The following is a 22,345-nucleotide window of genomic DNA, read 5'->3' as shown; positions in this document are numbered from 1 at the left end:
TGCCACCAGCTCATCTGTCTGTACTACAGATGACAAAGTCCAGCTGCCTGGGTTCATATTAGATCAAATATGTCACTGTATTAGAAGATATAGCCCATGTTAATAAATAAGTAGCTTTCTGTTGCCCTGTCTCCTCTGTGCAAGTGGAGGGAGGTCACACACAGATGTAATCAAGGATAGGCTTGACTAATTATTCCTAAGCAATGTATGTCACAGGAACATATAAGTAATATAGTCTCTGAGGAATGCTGTAATATCTACAGTGCCTGTCCTTCTAGCATAGCTTAATTTAATTCTGTACAAATTGTGTAAAATAAGAAGGTATAAACTGCAAAAACTTTTCATTCAAAGATTAGAGAAGAACCCCGGGAAAATAAAAAGGGAGTTTTAAGGATGGTGGAGATGCATCTTCACTGTGTGATTTTACTGATATGAGTGAGGTTTCATAGCAGTGCAGAATTTCCTCTTGTTACATTGGAGTGAGGAAACTAATGGAGATGCTAGGTACATCATTTTGTAGAAAGCAAACGGACAAAGTCAGGCATGCACCAGAGCAATAACTAGGAAAACCCTTGCTGAAATAACAACTTCAACGGGCTCTGTGTTCATTCCCCTGTGTTTTGTACCTACTTAGCCTGAATATTCTACTAACAAGTTTTCTAATAACAACAGTCATGGAAGCAGGAAACTGCAAAATATTGTGGAAAGCAAATGTTGGCTTTGTGACTGTATGATTCTAAGCTATGATAATTCAACAGAAGAGGCGCCTACTGGTGGCTTTGGCATCCTCTCAAAACTAATCAGCAGAGCTTAAATGGAAGGCAGCAGAGTGTGACAAGGCAAAGATATTGGAGACTGTGAGGTCTGGACTGGGGTATAAGAGGAGTGGGAAGATAGGCTAAGGCAAAGGGCATGTTCCCCTCATCTGCCTCAAATGGGAAGAGGTTTGGGGAGCAGCACCCAGATATCTCAACTGATTTTGTTTTCCTGATAATTGGCGGACAATAGCCTTGCCTCAAAGATAAGCCTGGGACCTCTACTACATTTCTGGCTTAACAACACTGTTCCGCGGTTACACAGGTATTTACTGACAATGCGAGCCCATAGGTGGTGAACACTTTCTGACAAAAAATCTGTTGGAGGAAACCAGCATAGAAAAAGAAGGTAAATTTGCTTATAAATTTATTCATTGTGAATGATTCACACAGCTTTCCTAATGGTCATCTGGAAAAAGTTAACAAATGAAGGCGAATGACTGAAGTCAGTAATAAATATAAATTAATCCAAGAGACAAGTAGGATAACTTGTTAGTTGTGGAGAAGGATGGGATTGATTGAGTGATACAATGAAAAAAACAGAAAAGTAGAATAAGATAAACAAAGAAGGGGTGGCACATTTGGCGGGGTGCTGTTTTCCTGTTCCAAAATATCTTATGTCGGCACTGGTGGCACTTCATTCAGCAAAGCTTTGCTGATGGTTGCTATTTTACACACACGGTGTGAAGCAGAAAGAATGGCCTCCATTACTCTGCTTTTCATTGAGACTGACTGTTTTCATTTAGAAGTCAATAAACACCATGCTTGCTCACAGCATCCAAACCCAGAGCTATTGGAAATTGGCATGCTTGAGCTTCTTCCCACTGGGAAACCAAGGCTTGGCTTTCAAAATTCATATTTTTATGTCCTTGCTAGTTCTATTTTATTAAAACAAATATGTGATTTTTTTCCCTGCAGTTGGTCACTGAAAGCTGCTTTGGTTGAGGGAAAGCTCATTTTAAAAGCAAGGTTGTATTCCGTTATGAAGGCAAGTGCAGCTTTGTGATAGGAGCTGAAAATGTGTTAATTAAAATGTTTCTTTTACTTTATCTTGAATGTCACATTAGCCTTATCTCCAGCTCATGCAGGCACTAGATGATTTCATTGGGCATTTGGCCATCTTTTTTATCCATATTGTCATTTCTACTTAGGTATTTATGGCTTGAGCCAAAGCCCACGAAACTCCATGGAAACACTCCTATGGACTCTCATGGACTTTCCAGCCTTGGAGTACAGCCTTGCTTTGAAAAACAATGACAAAAATGAGCTTGTGGGTTTGTATGTTTGTTATCTTCCAGATCTTTGTACAACACTACAAATAGGATTCCCTTAGCTGCCAGTTTGATAAATGCATGTCACTGAGGTTACATGGCATTCTACCCCCTCAGTCATCTTTAACAGTAATAAAGTGTCTGCAGGCCAAATATTGCCCTCTGACACCTGTGTAAGCTCTAGATAATGGATGGAAATCTAGTAAACAGTAACTGTTTGTTACTATAGTTTGCAAATGCAACCCAAGAAGCATATAAATGAGTAAGTTTTGAGCCTCTCTGAGTTCCTTTTAGATTCTTTAATGCCATTTGGGCAATATTTCTCTCTGGTATATTTCTACCACATGCTGGTAGCATCACTATCTGAGAAAATGTCTTTTTAGACTGGGGAAATGTAGAAGTGTGTTTTGTATCTTTGAGATTTTTCAGGGGAAGCACGATATTTTATCAAAATACAAAGAGAAATAAATGACCAAAAAGTAGGCAGCAGGCCAGACAAAAGCAGTAGATTCAGTATTTTTTCAAGGAAGGTAGGTATAAAAGTTAGCTGTTAAGCTACAAAACATAAATAGTATTTTTGCCTTTTAAACATAAATAGTTCAGAAAGGTTTTAAAACATAGGAAATTGGATCTTGGATCTTTCACCCCAGTTCTTCTACTCCCATCAATTAACAGAATGCTAACACTTTAGGCAAATGAATACATTTTGTACTTAAGGAGAGGTGCATTTTATTTATTTATTTTTACTTCTGTTGTATCAAGATGCAACACAAAATAGTACAGATAAAAGACTGAACTCTATTTCCTCTCCTTAGTCAGCAATCATGTGTCAAAATCACAAAGTTAATTTTCCATGAAAAAAGTTCCCACCCATTGACTCCAACTGTAAATCAAACATGAAATTGATACAGACATAAAAGCCTTAGATGTGTCAAATTAACTGTGCCTGTGCCAAACCATGCCCCTGTCTCTGGAGGAGGGAGGCACAGTTCAACAGGAGGCTCAGCAGCAAGAGGGCTTTGTACAGCCACTGCAGCTGCCTCAAAATTGTTATGAGGGCCATGATAGACCATAGGGCTTTTGGGGAAGCTTCAGGCCACCAAAGCTATGCTGGAGGTCATGTGGGCAAGGACAGCAGAGGAGAGATGAAGACATTTGTCTATGTCCAATTTAAATCAGATACAGTCTTTGGAGCAGGAATCATCTTTCTGTTTGGTATTTTACGGTAAGGTCAATGTTCTTGCCGTTGCAGCTGGAGCCTTTGGATTGGTATCAGCATGCAAGTGATTAGCATAAAAATAATATAAATATATGAAATACAGTATGTATGTGATGTTTAATCAGGTGTGATGGCAGAAGATGGAAGGAATTTCATAGCATTACTCAGCCGAAGCAAGAATTCACCCTGTTAAAGGAGATGGTTGGTTGGATGTCATGTTGCTTAACCTCCTCCTCCCCCATTTCCAAATAGATGTCTTAGGTGGTTAGTTATTTGCTGGCTATTTTTAAGAAGAGCAGCTCTGGAGAAATCTGAACAAGCAGAAGGTAGAGGCAGGAGAAGCTGAGATGTTTCCCCTCACACTATCTAGCAGTAATAAGAGGCTAGGAGAGGTCAGAAGAATCAATAAATTACTTTCCTCCTTTTCTGTCTGGCATCCTCTCTTTGTGGATGCCACCTTCTAAGCTGCTCTCTGGGTAACAGTAATTGGAGCCAAAGGATTGTTTGGTTCAATGCCAAAAACAGTTTTTAGCAGCTATAAGTACTGATTAGTAGTTGACCCATTAAAAAAATCTAAGGGGCATGTTAGATTCTTTTTTTTTTTTTAAGAAATCTTAACTAATCCTTTAAAAATATATTGTTTTATGTTGAGTTTCTCATACTGTTAACCTATTTTAATGAGTATAACTGCTTTTGGTGAATGAAGCGTTCTCAGCATAGCGAGCTAGCTTGTTAGATAGTTGCACCATTTGGGCCTCAAAACTGTATTCACATTCTAAAAGAAACATCTCCTGAGAAAACTGGCTAAACGTATAACATCAAGCCACAGACACTATGTCCTAGAGGCTCTACTGCATGCATATCTCCTTTGGGGGAAAATGGAAGGAGGAACAACACATAAGAGATATTACGTCACATTATTTAACAGGTATTGGAAGGCACTCAAAGACTGCAGCAGTTATCATGCTAGAAGGACCAACATGAGGAATACGGGACAGAGTCAAACACCACACTCCTAGTGCAGACAAAGGGTTCTTCCAACATTAAAAAGATGTTTGCATGAGTTCAGTTACGAAGACCCAGTTGGAAAGGATTAAATAAAAAAAGCCCAACCCTATTTTAGAGTGCTCTTAAACCAACAGCCAGAGATGAATAAACACATCTTGCTGTTGAAAGCCTGAGCTAGATAATGTATTGGGATACGTGCAGACTTCAGACAGAGATCCCCAGGCAGCTGAGGCCTGATCACTCTGACATGTTCAGTCCACTAAGCAGGCGAATGAAATCAGTGACACCAGTCGTTGCTAATGGTAGCTCAGCACATTCCCTGCTGATCTGACTGAAAGGGTGCTTTTATGAAATACAACTGATTAAAGAAACAAATGATGTAAAATGAAATGTCATCTTGGATACAGGATTTAGGACTATACAAACAACTGTGGATTGAAATCATTAGACCCTCTCTGCTCTGGAATACTTCAATATTTTTAGAGGATTAAAATGCCTTTTCTACCCTTTGGTCTCCTGTACTTATTTGTATGTCAACGTAAGTATTTGTCAGTGTTTTTCATGCTTTCCTAAGTCAGAAAATCTGTAAATTCATCTGAGCCTTAATTCCTGGGCCTGCTAGTCCTAGATCAAAGGTTTTGATGTATTATTCCTAACTTCTTTTATTTGGAAAAATGTAGCCAATACCTCTAGCAGACAGCATGGACCTGATCCAAAATCCACTGAAGTTATTTAAAATACTCTGATCAAGTTCCATGAGTTTTGGTTCAGGTCCTGTGGCTCCAATCCAACACAGCACTTGAGCTCATATGTAATTGCTCAGGAGCTTAACTTTACATACAAGTATTAATGCTCTACCAGATTGACACATTCATATCAGCTGGTACAAGCAGACTGGCTCTGCATAACTGCTCAAATGGTATTCACTGGATAATACATTCATTCACAAAGTCTGAAATAGGATTTTTCACTGGTGGGGTTAGTAAGCAGCCTGCCAGCTAGCAAATCCTAGCAGTTGTGGACCAGTCAATTCTACAATAAGTGATGTGGCATTGTCACAGAAATATACAGTATGCTTATAAAGAATGCTTCCCAGTGTGGGCTGAGACACTAGCAAAAACTGTGAAATTAAATAGAAAGTAATATAAGAAGGCAAAAAAGTGTTTGTAGTTAAACTGTTAAAAAGTAATATAACTTTCAGAAGTGAACATAGTGCTCCCGAACTTCTGTGTGGACAGCAGCAAGATTATATTGTGTCCATTGGCAACCCTGGCTGAATTTTTTCTCTCTTACTTTCCCCATAATACTTTGACCTTGGCTAAGAATGGACTGTATTTAAGAACAAAAGATCCCTTTGGGACTTCCAATAAAAATGACAATAGCTGCCTTTTTCACTGTAATGCTCCAGTGCAGTGTTCTGTGGGGTAAGAAGAAAGAAGATTACAAACTCATGTTGACCATAGCTTATCATCAAATAGCAATCAGAGATAATTACAACCTACCAGGTGAATAATCCACAGTCACTAATAAATCTATTACTTCATTATATTTTTCTGTAAGAGAGTGCCATCAGACTTCAGAAGGTCTTATTTACCTTCATATTTACCTAGGAAGTTCTTCTGCAGCATAATGCCTGGATTGAGTGCATGATGAGTGCATGAGGGATGAATTTGAAACTACTGAACTGTGATTCATTAGCCTCTCTGGGAGAGCTTTTCAAAACACAAATTACTGGGAAACATTAGGCATCAGTTTCTCTTTAAAGCTACCTGGAAGTGTCATTTCTGTTTCCTGACCAGATGAGTTTATCCCAGAGAGCCTGATGAGGTCCTAACAGAAGTTGCTGACTTCAGCACATCTAGATCAGGTGCTAATCTCCAGGACACAATTGCAGCTATGAATCTTTCCACAGAATGTATCACTAGCTATTTGCTAGATGCGGATAAACAGGCCTATTTTATTATGAAGAGGTTTGTAAAATATTATGAGAATTTCAAGTTGAGGTGTTCTAGAAATACAAGTTAATACTGGTGGAAAGTGAAGAACATATTCTTATTCCTCTGTTTTTCCTAGTTCTCAGCATAATGACATAAAGGACCAACCGCAATCTTTAGGCAATTTCACTGATTTTAATAAGGTTACTCAAGACAGGCATTTGCTGTGCTGTTGGCAATTTTTAGTTTTAAGAAACTATTTATGTATTGAGACAGAAGGCATAAAAAAAATGAATAGCAACATTTAATAGTATAATTACTTCACATTATTTTGCATTCCCTGACTTTGCTTAAATGAAATACATTGCATGCTGAAATAATCTTGTAGGGAGGATTATTCAAACAAGATAAAGTCCCTGCTGAATGTAATGTCAGTTCTTTTTATGCATGCTGAGTAACCTGCTGTGCTTTGGCAGCTTTAAGACTGAGCCACATCGTGCTCATATTGGAAGTATGCAAATGTCTGAGCTAGCAGTATGAAATGTGGCCGAGCAGTTATTACTTCAGGAATGTTAATTATTACTTTTATGTGGATCAGCTCTCTGGAGCTGCATCCATTTAAAATTCAACCACAGACACGATGTACAAGTTTGATTCAGTCTCAGTGTTATAATTTTTCTTTGTTTATATATTGGTAATGGTACCATGCTGGTGTCAACAGACTAAGACCTTATGAAGTGAATGTAGAAGTAAATATTATTGTTAAAGAAAGGATGAATCATTTGCAGTCAGGCAAAGTTGAAGATTCATCTAGTTGCAGAAAACTCTGACTTGAGGTGCTGAAGCACACAGAAATAACATCAAAATATTAAGTAAAAGAGAATTAACATTAATGCAAGTGTACAAATACAATATTGTTAATGAAAGGAAAGACATCACAGAGCCAGAGTGCAAAGCTTGAGAAGCAAAAGAACATGGGCCAGACCCCAAACCTGCATGTTTACTTGAAGACAAGTTGCAGTTTCAGCTCCCCCAGGCTTGATCTTGATAGGTGGTTAGCATTTCTGCAGCTCTTGTGGAGTCCACGAGAAGATTTTCATAACAGAAAGCACTAGTGCTAATGAATCATTATGCCCCATATTTTCAAACACAGATTTCATCTGGGTGGTTTAATGATTCAAGAGAGGCAGACAAAAAAGGAGGTCACTTTTTAATACTTGGATCCAAATCTGCTATCTCACTTTTATATGTTGTGTACCGTGTCTGGATGTGCTTTCAGCATGAGATGTTACTGTTTGCAGTTTACACAACGCTCTTTCACCAACTATGGTAAAGTTTTGGAAGGCATTAGTGATGACCCTACAGTAAGCAAGCAAACTGAATAGGAAAAGGAGAAAAGAGAAAAAGGAAGCAAAGGAGAAAGAAGAAAGGCAGTTTAACATACACTGGTGTAAGTCCATGGAAGAGCTTCTTAAGATTGTCTTCTCAGTTTTCGATTTCCACACAAAACTCCAGGTCAGCTGTATGTGTATGCTCCAGAGGAATTGCTTCTGACTTTGCACTGCCATTTATCTGGAAATAAAACCAGAACACTGAAGGAAAGAGTGAGAAGCACAGATTAGTTCTAATGCAACTGTATTAGAAAGGACCTTTCTGAACTTAATAAGTTTGAGTTATTGTGAACTGAGAATGCTACAGAAGCATAATGTTTTTATTAAATGGTGCCTAAAATAAAGGTAATTACAATACTGTGTATATCCAATGTATTTACTGTATGAAATTAATCCAAAATGGTTACCACAAGCCAAGTAAATGATTAACTTTTAAGGTTACTGTAATAGAAAATCAAGTCCAAGCTTTTTAACAGGCTTTTTGATAGCAAATCTATTTCACAGCTAGGTGAGCTGTGGATGTCTGACACATTCTGCAAAAATGCTGAAGGTGAAATGATAATTCTGTGATACTGCTTGAGCACAGGATTATTTGCAAGAGGCAGTAACACTGCACACCTGTGCCCAATTTCACTCCTAATTTAATTTGCACTTTCTGTATTAGACCCCAGTGAAGGGAAGCATCTCTCCTCAGGATAACCCTTATACCTGTTTGAAGTTCTGTGAAAATTTAAAGCATATGTGATTGTTGTCCAGAATAGATCTGGTATGATAGCCTGAGCTCAGGCCTTTTTCCATGTGGACTGTGTTTGGAAGACTTAAGGCAAGTCTGTTATACCCATGAGTATTTTTTTGCAAAATGCTGATTGCAAGATCATGACCCTGTTGGAGCATGGAAGACTGAGAGCTCAGGTAGGTCACTTAAAATACGTGTAGAGTAAGACCTTACTTAATGTGCTAAAATCAGACCTTAAGTATGAATCTGTGATAGCCACATACTAAGGAATGATAATAAAGACTTTGAATCTATGCATATACACACACACACACACACACACATGCTTATATATATATAAACATAAATACATATATAAATATATATGTATTTATATACATATAAATATATATACTAATGCAATATATAACAATAAAGAAACTGGTCATTTTATTATTTTTTTTATTTTCAAAGTGATAATCACATATTAATCCATTGCTACTTTGCCATAGAACTAGAATAAGAGATATTAGTACTCCTTTAAGCTTCATCCTTAAAAAAAGAACCAACCCCTGGCTTAATGAAAGCTGTCTGGTATGATAATGGGCTCTCTGGGCTCCTAACGCTTTACTTTTTCTCGGAGATGCTGGAGTACCCTTTGGGGTATCCTTTGGGACTTGGATTCCCCTTGGTTGGGCTTCAACAGTTTCCTAGATTTCTTGAGCTTGTTTCCACCATCAGTTGCAGCAATAAGCTTCAGTCACTGCAGGGCAGTTGTATTACTCTTCTTTCTTCAATATTTTGATAAATAAATGAAGTATGTAACCACATTAACTTTCAGAAGAGCGTTAGCTTCAGTCAACAGAATAGTTGAAATGTCTTTGGGTTATTGTTTTCGGTTGTCTGCAGATTCAGAGAAATGTCTGTATTTTGCATTTCATGGTCCCAAAGCAGCATCTGTAAAAGTCTATGACAGACATCAGTGTAGTTTCTGTTTTTGCTTCTTTTAATGTAAGCTGAATTTCAGGAAAACAGGTGGAATTGGGGGGAAATCTGATATATCTTATGGTCTAATGTAATCCTGTTTTGAGTCCTGAACTGTACAGATCTGGTCCTGAACCAGTGGATGTGCTGAAGGACATTCAGCAAATCGGTGTCACAGCTTGTACCAGATCTTGGCAGTTTCTTGCTCAACTCTCCTTACGGTATTCAGACCATCCCTACACCAGTTCAGTGCCTGGGGTTAGGATCTGTTCCAGAGGTAAAAACATCCTTAACCTGTCCAGACTATGACTCAGCTCTAGTGTATTATCCTCAGGATGACAGCCCATTTTTGGCTTATTGAACTTAGAATACAACATATATCTTTAATGAATTTCTCTTAAGGATGTCTGAGTCCAAGAGCCTAGCTGGATCAGGTCTGAAATGTAAGTGGACAAACTAGGCTAGCCATTTGCTGATATTATTGCCTCTTATCTGTCAAATACAATTAGGCTGCACGTGGTACATCATTGCATGAACCATCACTGCACTGTCTAGATATTTCTGCTAATTTCTATTAAATATTCTTAGAAGAAAACTAGATATATGAAGCAAATAAACAAAGGAGAAGAAGAAAGGGAAGAGTGTTATCTTCTCATTTGTAGCAACCTGTTTTCACAGTAACCTGTTTTAACTATTGCAGGGCAAAGGGGGGTTGTAAAACAAGCCTTTCGTTTGCCCTTTTGCATTATTATGTTAAAATATAAATTCCAGGAGAAGGAGGAAAGTGTTGTTTTAGCACAGTTTAAAAGGACAGTGGGGATTCTCAGACAGGCATATGCACATTCGCAGGTCAGGAATGCTCTTTTGGAGAGCAACAAGCTGTGAACGTGCAGCTGCAGGCTTCAGTGTCCTGAATAATCTACATTCAGAGACTGCAAAGTCATCAATATTTATGGACTGGCAGGATCATCCCTGGCATGCGCTACATCTGCCAGCTCTCCGCTTACTCCACATCCTCTTCTCTGCAAGTTTCAGGTTCTTATTTCCTGTGACTAGTAGGTTTGCACTTTGAAGCAGAGCTCCTCCAGTGAAACACAGAACATGCTTCCTGAGTCACACTGAGCAAGCATGTTAGCCATCCGCGTCGCAAAATACCCACTGGAGCAGATGTTGTGTGAGAAACGGGAGCTGCCACTTTGTACACAGTTTCCCAGACTTAGCCCTGCTTTGGTGGGTGCGGTGTGCTTCTGCTTTGACTTACTTTCTCTGGATTGCTTTAAAGCAAAATAATCCCGCACCCTGTTTCAGCAGGAAATGCCATTTTGTGTTCAGGTAGAGCCTGCCACAGAGGAGAAATGTCCACACAAATGTATTTTCTCTTAAAGGTAGTCTACTACACAGGCAGCATTTGAGTAGATCCTGCAGCACCAATGCAGCTCTTGAGCATGATCATGATGACCAGCAGGCCGGTACAGTTTTTTATGTTGAGTCAGTCTAACCAAAATACTTCTTAATTTTCCAAACAGAGAAAAGTGGGGGGGGAAAAATCTTTTTGATGTGGCAGACTTTGCATAGCTTCAACAGAGAACACGCATTTAACCACCTTGTTTCTTAATCTTATTCTCGGGAGGCTTAATTAGCTGGTTAATAATAACTTCAGTTTTTATTGATTTATTTTAAAATAAAGATCCTCAAGAATGACAATGCATTACTGATCTTTGTAAGTGTAAAAACACAGCATTTGTGTTCTTGCTTCCCTATATTTTTATTTCAAAGCAATATAAATGTAATCACAGTCTATCCAAATACCACTGAATCAGTACTGGGCAACTTTTGCTGCACCAGTCACCTTAGATTTTGAAAACTTTTACTTCACCTGATTGTACTTTTCTCACATTTTCCCATGAATATTCAGATGACAGAGCTAGCAGAGATCCTATGTATAATGAAACCTGTGTATTAATCACTCACAAAAGTGCACTTTCAATTAGTTTTTGTAAGTGTTACTGTAAAAGATCTTATCTGCTAAGATTGTTCAGAAAATAAGAATTGTACCATTTGTCCAAACAATTCACTAGCTCCGTATACTGTGCTACCGATTTTCTCTGTGTGAGAAATGTCACTGAGTGTAATGAACAAAAAAGACGCTAAACCTTTAACAGAAATTATTCTGTGCAAGTAATTGAAGTGGTTTCTAAAAGTCATTTAAATTTCATTATTCAGGAATTATTAATGAAATTTAAGAACAATGAGGCAGCAGAAGATAAATAATATACCTGAATTTCCACATTTTCACGTGTTGCTTTTGATGTGATGTTTTTGTTTTGTTTTTATTTTCTGCATGATGCTAAGGAGGAACTTAGTTTATTATTCAGAGGCAGAAAGAATGAAGGAAAGGAGATATCACTGTCTTCCCATTGTCTGAATTTGGAACGACTGTGAGAGGGAAGCTTGGGAGGTGCAAGAAGATCATGAAATGCTTGAAGAGAAGGCAGAGAGTAGTTAGGCTCCCAAGTGAACAGATTGCTACTCAAGGTTAGGCTAAGATCATGTAGACAGGGGGCATTTTCACTAAACAGCTGGTGCAATGCACCACACTTTCCTTTAGTAAACGTGCCCTGCTCCTCTTTTCTTTTCTCTCTCTCTCTCTCTCTCTTTTTTAGAACAGAATTAGAACAGAATTCTGTCTAAACTTTGTTTAGGTTTCCACTTGTTCAAATCTCTCTGGTTGTACCTGAGACCCAGTACCATGAAGCAGATGTAGAAGTGCATTCTCTCAGCAGTCATCACTCCCCCTCCCCTGGCTGTTATCATCTCTCTGCCTTGAATACAAGCTCGTGATCTCTTTGCTTGTCTTCCTCCAGATCCTCAGCCAGACCCTCTAGAAACATCATGGTTAGGTGTGCATTGCCCCGGGCTTTCATCCACTTTCTTGTGGGAGCAGAGAGGGGGAGAATGCTAGTGTGACAGGTAGCTTCTGCATCTCACAGACAAGACTGCTGAGCTTTACTAACTCTGTGCTACAGCAGCTACCCTGAAGATATGGTTTATGCATCAGTGTCTTGGCAGATCCCTCCCCAGGAGCAGGAGGAAGTGGGTTGGAAGCATGACCCAGAGTAGGAGGCCTTCGACAGACAGCTCAAAAGGACATCAGGGTATTGGTGACTTTGCTGCAGTGGTGGCGAGCTCTACAGATAAAAATGACTTTTTCAGTGGATGCTCTGAAACAGAATCTCTCTTTAATATTTCAGTTTAAGCCTAACTGAGATGGTTCATTTTTCCCCCTACCAAACCAAACTGACTTTTACCTTCAGCGCAGTCAGCTCTCCCTCCTCTCTGGTGAATACCCCAGCAACAAGGTTATAGAGGAGCATTGTCAAAATCCCTTGCTGGCTCTGGGAACATTTAAGTGTCTTAGGCGAGGCTGAAAAACATCGAGACAAGCCAGTGAAAACACCTCTCAGAACAGGCTTTGGCCTGATGGCTAGGGCTCCTTTTGGTGAATGTGGATACTGTGGGGTCAGACCTTTCTGATAGAAAATGGAATGGGATTTTTCACAGCCTGAGGATATGCCCTAGCCTTAGCTGAAACTTCAGTGAATCTGGCTACAGTTCCTGACTAGCTTTGAAGTTACCAAAACTGCAATTTAAAAAAAATTTTAAAAAAGGTATTTGCCAAAAGTATAAATAAATCATTGGGCACTATGTGAGATGGGCAAAGCTGGAGTGGGACTGAATGCCTGCACAGGAGAGGAATTCTTATTTTAACTGAATCATCCTTTATTAGCTGGATATTTGTGGTATAAACAGTGTGGTTTGATGTCAAACTTATTTTCCTCTTCTGCAATTCTCTCAATATGCCAAGTTTTAGCAATTACTGTTTTAAATGTTCTTTCTGTCTTTAAATCGTGACTTAGAAGTGACACAGGCGTTCAGACAGAATTCTGTTCAAAATCTCATTGCAATATCCTTATGTTGTTCATCTTGTCTACTGTGTGAACTCACAGATGCCTAGAAGGTAGTGTTTGTAATTTGCAGGGCAACAGTACCTGAGAATGTTAGAAGCATTCACAGCAGCTGCAACAGAGAAGTCTTCCTTGCTCTGTTCCATTGGTTTTATTGTTAAAAACAAACAAACAAAAAAACTTATTGTAATGCAGTATTCTGCAGTTAGGATTCATTTGCTTCTTTACAGCAGCATTAAAAGGCTTATTCAACTACACTTTACATGTAGCTATTGGAAGGCTATGTTTTTGTAGCTATATCAGTGGTATAAGAGTTGGGATTCCTGGGACCCTGATTCCATGTAGTGGAGTTGTGAGATGAAATTTACAAGGAAAGAAATGTGTTTCTGACGATATAAGAACTCATTCGGCCTATCCCCAAAGTGTGTGGAAATACAATTGCATTTCCTCCCTACATTGAAGAAGCTATGACAGCACAGGATTTACCCAGAAGTTAGTTCTACTACAAAAGAATAACTTCTAATATTCCTTTCTAGGGTCAGTAGGAGATTCAGCAAAGGAAGCTGAAGACATATGTGTTGAATCAAAGCCTATCCTAACTGCTGTGCTTCTGCCCAGTTGCTGGCTAATTTTACAGAATTTCTGGGCTGTCCAGGCATTTTTAGGGCTCAGAAATAGCAAGAGACACAGCAATGTGCCATTACTGCTTTTGGCTACACTCAGATCAATGTTGGAAAGGTTTGTTTGTTATCATCTCTCTGAGAACATTTCATTTTCCCATGGGAGGGATAATTTTTTCAGTATTCTTCCTACTCATTCTGTCTTGTGGTTTGGTGCCACAGTCAGTGGTTTCTCCATTAAATTCTAAATGCATTAGAGTGTTTCTGGTTATAAAACCCAAGTCTAGAGCCATCAGTTTCTTATTCTTTCTTCATGAGTCTGCAACCCTTGGTTTTCATCAGTCTTTCCTGCTTCACTTCTATTTCATCCCCTTTTTACTCAAATCTCACAGCAAGCACTGATTTTCATCAGCCCCTCTCTTTACTTGAACGCTTTTCATCAGTTTTGCTCTTTGGTTTTGTTCCAGTAACCTTGTCTCTTTGTTTTCATGGTGTCAACTGTCATGCTTTGATCTGCAGCTTTTTTTTGTTAGTAAAGTGTGCTGCTCCAAAGAGGTTATAACTGGAAGAGGAAAGATATGTAGAGAACCATATCTCACAAGTGGTCCTCATGCGTATTTTTGACATGTTGGAAAGAAAGGGAGAGGAGTTATTCCTAGCATTATCTTTTTCTTTTTCACACACATCTCATTCAAGATATGAGGTCAGAATTAGATTGTTTTTCCATATATAAATACTTAATTGAGACATACAGATTGTCCACTTGGCTTAAGATGCACATCTTAAGGCAGTGGGGCAAAACTCTTATTTGTATAAGGATTTTCTGTTGCCTGCCACTGTAGGATATGATTCAATTGTCAACTCTTTTGTATAGATTTTATACAACCTAGGTAATTGGTCAAGTTAGTTTTGTGACTGTTGTATGTTAAAAAAGCAGTCATACCTAATAATTTTTAGGAAAAGCATTAAGCAGTCAATGGCAATGCTTTTTCAATAGCTGGAGAGAGTTAATTGGATGGTTTCCAAAGGAGACCATGGAAAAATGCAGATCATATCAAGCAAGCATTAGCTGTGAGAGTATCCAAGGTTAGCGGGAGACTCATGCTTCATTTATCAGCCAGGATTAAAGGCAGTGGAGAATGTTCGTTGCAACTGTGCAAATATAAAACATATTAAAGAGCCAAGACTTAGAGAATGTCAACCACTGCTGTTCTGAGCCTATCCATCACAGTGAGCTGGGAGTCATCGCTGAATCCTGCAGCGAGTCATGAGTGAAGCAAATGTTACATAAGCTTTTTTTACTTGTGGGGATTTCAATTAACTTTTGAAATAGAGATGTATTGTGTTGAATGTCATGCTGATACCGAAGAGATCCACGATGCTGTCATGCCCATAGACATTTTAAGATTATTTAATCACCCTTATCTGGAAAGAGTAAGGCGAGGGGACTCTCAGATAAGGACAACTTTGCCAAAGATTATGGGCAACACACCACAAATAGCCTGATATTCACCGATTATAATCCAGTATAGCATGATGTGGAGAATGAACTCACACAGAGTTTTCTGGTGATGATAACTTTATCCCTTCTGGAATCAATGTCTCAGCCAGGAGAATGGCCCTTACGGGGGGGGCCCAGCTTATGTCATTGGTAACTTGAAATCTCGCTCTGTAGTTTTCCCCAAAAGGCTGTATCACTGCACACCAAGGGTTGCATAGGTTAGAAGGTATTAGTCATTCTTCTCTTACATTCCCCTAAATTATCAGGGGAGGGGTTGCTTGAGGAGGGCTCAGGAAGGAAACTCTGAGCTGAAAATCATGTAGTGAACATGAGGGGCCTTATTTAAAGCAAACACTGAAAGCAGCGCTGAGAGGGCTGAGATAATTGTTTGGCAGGATACTCATCTACCTTTTTATAGAAAACCTCTGATGAGAAGCTTAAGCTTTGACAAGAGTGCCACTTGATAGACAGGAGGAATTTCCCTGATTGATACATTACTTTTATATGAAGCAACCAAGATGGATTACACGTCTTCACCTAACAGGAAGTTCAAGCTCTGCTGCGCTGAAGAAAAATTCCTTACACAGTTTTTGGGGTAGTGTTGCTTTTACTGTATCAAACCTTAAAAGAAGTCTCTTAACAGCACTCTCGGCCAAAAATAGTGATGTGGCAGTGTGTTTTCCTTTGTACTGGAGAAAATGGGGGTTTTGCTCTGCAAGCTCTAAATACATCATGAGGAGGATCCCCTCTGCATACCAACTGAAGGCATACAGAAGTCAGGAAAAGAAGAGGCAGTTTTAACCCACCTCAGTCACTCTTATATGGTCCCTGAGTCTTGTCTTGTATGCTTCCTATATGCTTCTTACCTCTCTTCGTTCAGCTGTTGTCCTTCTCATTCTTTCAGTTTGTCCTTCAATCAGCTATCTTCTTTCTCCTCCTTCTCCACCTGAGGCTGGGGAATGGAGGGAAAGGAGAGGCAAAATTCAGCTGCCAGTGCTGTAAACCATCAGCTTTCTTGAATGTAAAAGATAGCTATAGCAGCACCATGAGGAGTAGTGAAGAAGAGATGAAACAAAGGGGATTTTTTTAGTCTAACAGGCATACAAAGGTGAAAAAGGTATGTTTTAAAATGGTTATGAGTGGAACTCTTTGCAGTGCATAATCCGATCCCTTCTAGAGGTTCGTAAAGAAAGCTCTGCTGTGACATAGATATTGTAAATGAGGTCTGCACAGTTACAAGGAAGTTGTAAACTATTTCTTTGCACTGTTAACTGCAAGAAGTGATTCCTTTTCATCCCAGCCCATCTAATATTTTCCAATTAATTAATGTGAAATATCAGAGTGATCCCATTAATTTGAACTTTGAAGATCAGGGCCAGATTTGGTATAACCATACTATTTCCTTATAAACACCAATGTTGCTGAAAATTCCAATCTCTTGATTTTAAAATAGATTTTTGACTGCTGGTCTTGCAGGCAAGTTCTCTTTGTTGTCTTATTCTCACAAATAGACCACTGATGTTTTGCACAGAATGGTTTTGTGGGTCAACAGGTAGTTTAAGATGTTTAGATGTATAGCAATTTGTTACTGAGCACTTTCTCTGTCCAATGGTGCAAGTTTCTCTGTCCTTCAGAAGCATGAGGATAGATAGAAAACACTCATTCCCCATTACGGGGAAAAAAACTTTTAAAAAAATCTATCCTCTAGCACAGTGAAGTATACAGGAAATCTTGTAGATTTGAACTCACTGTCCTAGCTCTCTGAGAAAACTGCCTACTGCAGAAAGGGTGGCAAGAAATTTATCTTTTGGCTTCCTAGAGAACATGTTAAATTGTCTGGACTGCTGAAGTCCATACAATTGCAACAAGGGTGGATTTCTAGGCTTAGTAACGGTACTTTTCATATGGATTTGAACTCCACAAAGCAAAGAGTAAAACAGTTTATCAGACAGCAAGACAGCAAATCACAACTGGAAAGCAGAGCTAAGCCACATCATCCTTCCCCTACAAACCCACCCTTACAGCTGGATAGGGCTGTTGCCTAAAGGGGACTGTGCAGATGTCAACACCTTTTAGATATAGAGCTTGCTTTCCTTTCCAATCTTTCCTTCTTCCAGGTTTTTCTGTGGTTTATGAGGTCTCTCATTTTTCCTGACCAGAAGCTGCATGAGCCGGGGAAGTTTTTACATGTTTTTCTGTCCCTGGAGAAGGTGTCCCTGGAGAAGGTGTAAACAGCTTAGCATGCCCAACAGGAAAGGTCTAAATGGTGATGTTATAAAATGTGATTATACTGTGCTGTGAAAGCGGTCAGCAGGTCTAGGGGTAAGACTCAGTCCTGCTGTCCTAGGGGTCTTCCCGTTGACCTCTCCTTCCATAGCGCTGCACTGCTTGTAGTGCCATTCAGCGGGATGAATGCCATACAGATGTTAGCTTATACCAGTCTGTGTGTGAAGACTACAGAGGAAAGACAGAGAATCAAAGGATTATTCTTGTCAGAACAAAGAGAGACAGCATGCCTCAAAAAGCTAGAGATAAATGCACAAGCTGGAAGAGAAGCAAGGTAAAGCAAAACAGCTCTGCCAACAGTCTGCTTTAATAGCAGATATAAGGAATTCCGTTATTTTTTCTTTGAAATAAATTTAAAAAAAAATAGAATACAAAATTGAGTGTAGGGATAGGTAAAGTGGTGGTTGAATTGTCTGTCTTTAGGCAAAATTCTGCGCTTTAACTCAGAGTTACATCAAGTAAGTCTTCCTGCTGATCACCATTTCTGATCATATAAGTAAAGGCCCATTACAAGAAATCATTTTCAATGTGTTTAAAGAAAGTCCTCACCAAACCTTTCAGCATATTCCTTCACGGTGTTAATTGGGGTTTTGCTCAATAAAATGAAATATTAGAGCTCAGCTCCTTTGCAAGGCATTTACACTTTCAACTAAAAACCAGAGAGGAAAGTAAAATAAAACTCCCAGTTATTTACTCCCAAATTCAATTTTGAATTAATATACTATGACTACTTTATTTTTACTTTATTTTCAAGGGGTTTTGTGGTTTTTATCACATATGTATGACACATATAGCACACATCAAGGCACATCTCACTCCTGTGAGAAGGAAAGCAGCACTAATCTTAAGGGGACAGATATGAGGACCTAAAACTAGGAGAAACTTACTCAGCATTTTGCAAGTGCCCTCTCAGCTATGGTGCCAGCTCTGAATGAACTTGCATGTACTCAAACACGGAGGCTCAGGACATCTTGGAGAATCCAAATGCCACTGCAAGAGGAACACGTGAGCAGCCCATTAGGTGCTGAATGCCTGAGTCCTCATCACTCCTTTATCACGAGTTCGCCCTTGATCAATAATTGCCTGAAATAAAACCCAGAGCCATGTAAGCCTGATGTATTATATGCAATCCAGATTTTGTGGGTTTTATGCCTGTACTTCAAATAACAGGAGTTCTTAATGTCTTTCTTCTAAAGCAATATTTCCTTTCAAGAACTCTATAAACTGCTCTCTGCTGCAATGATCCCCAGATATCTTTACGTGCAACTCATCTTATTGTGTAAATTGATTGAAATGGTAGCACACTTTTCATGTCATTGAGATACTACCTTTTAATCTTAATCCCAATTTAAATGAAAAATTCCAGTGGTCTATAATTATGGTAAAATATGCTAAGAAGGATATAGCTTATGTGTCTGATAATGAGGTAAAGACTCAGAATCGGACTTAATTCTTCTCCATAGAAATATATTGGAAAACACCTTTCACCTGCAAGTTTCAATAACAGGAAAAAAAATCTTTAAAACCATTTATAGAGAAACAAACCATCCCTTGAGGGTCTATCTACAATGCAAGTCCATATAGTTGAATTCATCTCTGTGCCACTTTTGTTCATTTCTGTTGTAACCACTGGTGTCAGTGGTTAGACTAATGGAAAACTGGATTTTTCAGTGTGCAAAAAAGGGAGGGGAGTGATTATCCTCAAGGGCAGGGAAATTATACCACCCACTTAATTCTAAGGCAAAATAGAGAGTTGGACTCCTCCAATTCATCACTGGAGTGTAAGAATACAAAATTTATATGACTCCCTCTATAGCAGCTACTTAACTCACTTGCTAGCGGATAATCAAGACCAAATAATGAAACCAGTCAAGGATGTACAAACTAGAGCTATTACAATATAAACATTTTCATTTTTTCCAGAAGACCGTCTCATCCTTGTGTGATATGTGACTGTCAGAGACAGGCGACGTGTATGTCTTCCACTGTGATGGGCAGAACTCTTTGTTTTACAGGATAAAAAGAGATTTAAAAGATGTTATCCCTTTTGAGAATATTTTATTGAAGTGTCACTTTAAAGGATTGGGTTGGATTGCTTAAAGAAAACAAAATAGAAAAACCCTTTTAAAGAATTGTATTTTCCCTGAACAAAATGTGGTTGTTTGAGAGTTCTGTCTTCCCAGGACCTTTGTTTAGTAGCTGCAAGAAAACTCTGTGTGGGCAGGGACTCAGAAAACAAATGCTGTATATCCAATGTCTGATCTGTCTAGGTTTCCACAGCATGCCCAGCATTGTATTATCTCAGCACTTGTGTGTTATTAAAAAAAAGATTTTTTTTTAATCTTTTTCTTTGCTTATATGATCCTGAGGCATTTTATAAGACAATCGGTTAGAAATACATTTTTATTTTCCTTTTTTGTTTCAAATGTTTCAAAGAAGAAAGCTTTTTCCCCTCCTGCTGAACAGAAGCCTGCACAAAGCACAGCCTGTTAATGATACAGAAAGCCAAAATTCAGATCAGGTGAGCTCCTCCCATCTGCACACTGGATGACTTGTTTTGCTCTCCAAGAGAGGAAAACTGTCGTGTAAGGCAGTGAGAACTGGCTGGTTGCTTGTCTTTAAAACCAGCTGTGAGTTCAGTAGGTTGCCCTTCTTATATTGTCATAACAGCATTGGTTTTTAGCATAAAGGAGAGGTTAAATATTAAATGCATTTGCCCTCCATTTATAGAGGTAACAAAACCTGCAGACGCAGAAATTTATCTGCAGTCCATGTCCTTCTTTTTGCAGGGTGCCCAAAGGGCGTTCTCAGGGCACAGACAGGCTGCGGAGTGGCTCGTAGGGGGTGCACATGAGGCAGCTTTGTGGAGGGGGACAGGCAGAACAGGAAACACGCCTTCTTCATAGCTACTGCCCAGACTGTTTTTGAGAATAGCGTGGATATAGCTGCTGAGTCCTTTAACAAACACAAACAAAAACAAAAAACAAAAAGAAACACCCCAAACCTTTTAAAAAATCCAAATATATCTTCGTCATGAGAGGAACTCTTACTGATCTATTTGGTTACCCAGAAGCAAGGTGAAATGCTACGTTGTCTTGTATATCCTGTATGCCTACCATGTGAATCCAAACAGCTTGAAGGCTTGCAGGTCTATCCTTTTGAAGGTTTTGACTAATGGTTTACAAAGAGCAGACAGCCTAGTACACTCAAATAGCTGCTTCTTTTATCAATAGGTACAAAGCATTTGGAAAAAATATATTTTTAGAGTCTGTACAGAAGTGTATTGGCTTCTTAAAGTTGTGCTATCTTCTGTCAATGATTTGTGCAGCCTGACTTCTCTTGACACCCCCAAGAGGCCTCTCCTGAGCCTCTTCTTTTTCCTTATAGAACTCTTAGCCAAAACGATATATTCAGACAGCAAACATTCCAATAACCAGATTAGCAAATAAAATCAAGAAACGATTATGGATGTAAGACTTGTGTTTCATTGCAAGTGTTACAACAATAGTCTGACATCCTGCAACTCTGTGGAACTTTGTCAGGTGTCCAGCAAAGCACATAAAACTCAAATCTAACTGCAGAAAAGACTGTAATAGCTAACGTTTAGGTTCTGACATTTTTATGTACATTAAAATCTGTTCTAGATCATTGGTAGAAGCTTTTATGTTTTCTTCAGATCTCATACAGTTAGTTAGGTTCTTGATATTAAAGACTTTACAGAAAGAAACATAAACAACTAAAATCAATTTTCTCTTTTCCTTATAGTATTACAAATAATTTTTCCACTGCTTATGTGAAAAATATTCCACAGCACTTACTGCTGTGCTGTAAAGAAGTTGCCTCATCCATTTGGAAGGGCCATCACATCATTTTTTGCTCATTCATAGCAGTGGCCAATTTTAGTATAGGATTTAGTTTATCCCATCACACCATCTTAGAATTCTCTCTTATGTCTGCACATTTGGTATATATGCAGGTAGATGAACACGCACATATATGTATATATACATGTATGCGTGTATATGTGTTTGTCTATACACCTTTAAATAGATATGTGTAAGTTGTGTGGATTACAAAATGACCGTCTTGTCCAGCTTCAGTTGGTCACACGAAATTTATAGTGCCTGTGGGAAAAGGGCTGCCACGTACAATGCTAGCAAAATCTTTTTTGTGATTTCTTTCCCCTAGCTCCCAAACTTCACTTCTTGTCATGTGCAAGCTTTGTTCTAGATTAGTAGCCTACAGCCATGAGTAGGATGAGTGAGAATTCAGGAGAACGCAGGACTTAACAAAGTGTAGCAAACTGCCATGTCAGGGATGTGTTGGCAGCCTGTGATATAAGCCAAATGAAATCCTCAGCTAGACAGCACATTTTATAAGCATCCACTGTTAAGTCCAAAAAACGGGAATCGCCAAAATGTTACTACTGATATCCACACTTGCTCTCTGAAAACCCAAGTGCACTAATACACACAAAATACTGTAAGTCATGGAGGGCTCTAAAGGAAAAAGTTATTTATTTTATTGGCACTGCTACACCTTGGGATAGAAATGAGCATGGGTGTTACTCAGACAGAAAATAGATGTCAAGAAAAGATACACCACTTTTATGCTGCGGAATATGCCACAAGAATAA

Source organism: Apteryx mantelli, chromosome 3, assembly GCF_036417845.1.
Source record: "Apteryx mantelli isolate bAptMan1 chromosome 3, bAptMan1.hap1, whole genome shotgun sequence".
Lineage (NCBI taxonomy): Eukaryota > Metazoa > Chordata > Aves > Apterygiformes > Apterygidae > Apteryx > Apteryx mantelli.
The sequence above is the reverse complement of the archived record's forward strand: the minus strand, read 5'-3'. Positions refer to the sequence as shown.